Source organism: Myotis davidii, unplaced genomic scaffold (genome assembly GCF_000327345.1).
Source record: "Myotis davidii unplaced genomic scaffold, ASM32734v1 scaffold925, whole genome shotgun sequence".
NCBI lineage: Eukaryota > Metazoa > Chordata > Mammalia > Chiroptera > Vespertilionidae > Myotis > Myotis davidii.
Genome location: NW_006296531.1, coordinates 525,756 through 525,988, shown reverse-complemented (window position 1 = coordinate 525,988; position 233 = coordinate 525,756).

The following is a 233-nucleotide window of genomic DNA, read 5'->3' as shown; positions in this document are numbered from 1 at the left end:
CCGTGCCCCCCCCCCCCCCGGGGCGGGTGCGGCGCCCCCCCCGCCTCGCCTTCCTCTCCTTCCCGGGTCGCGGCCGCCTGCTGGACCTGGCCTGTCCGCGGACCAGAGAGGCGGAGGCGCGGGCCGCGTTGGCTCGCGCGGCGGCTCTGGGCTCAGGGTCCAGGCCCCGGGAGCCCGGCTACGGGGGTGGGGGGGGCGCCGGATATCCCGCCTCTTAGGTGACGTCATTCCCC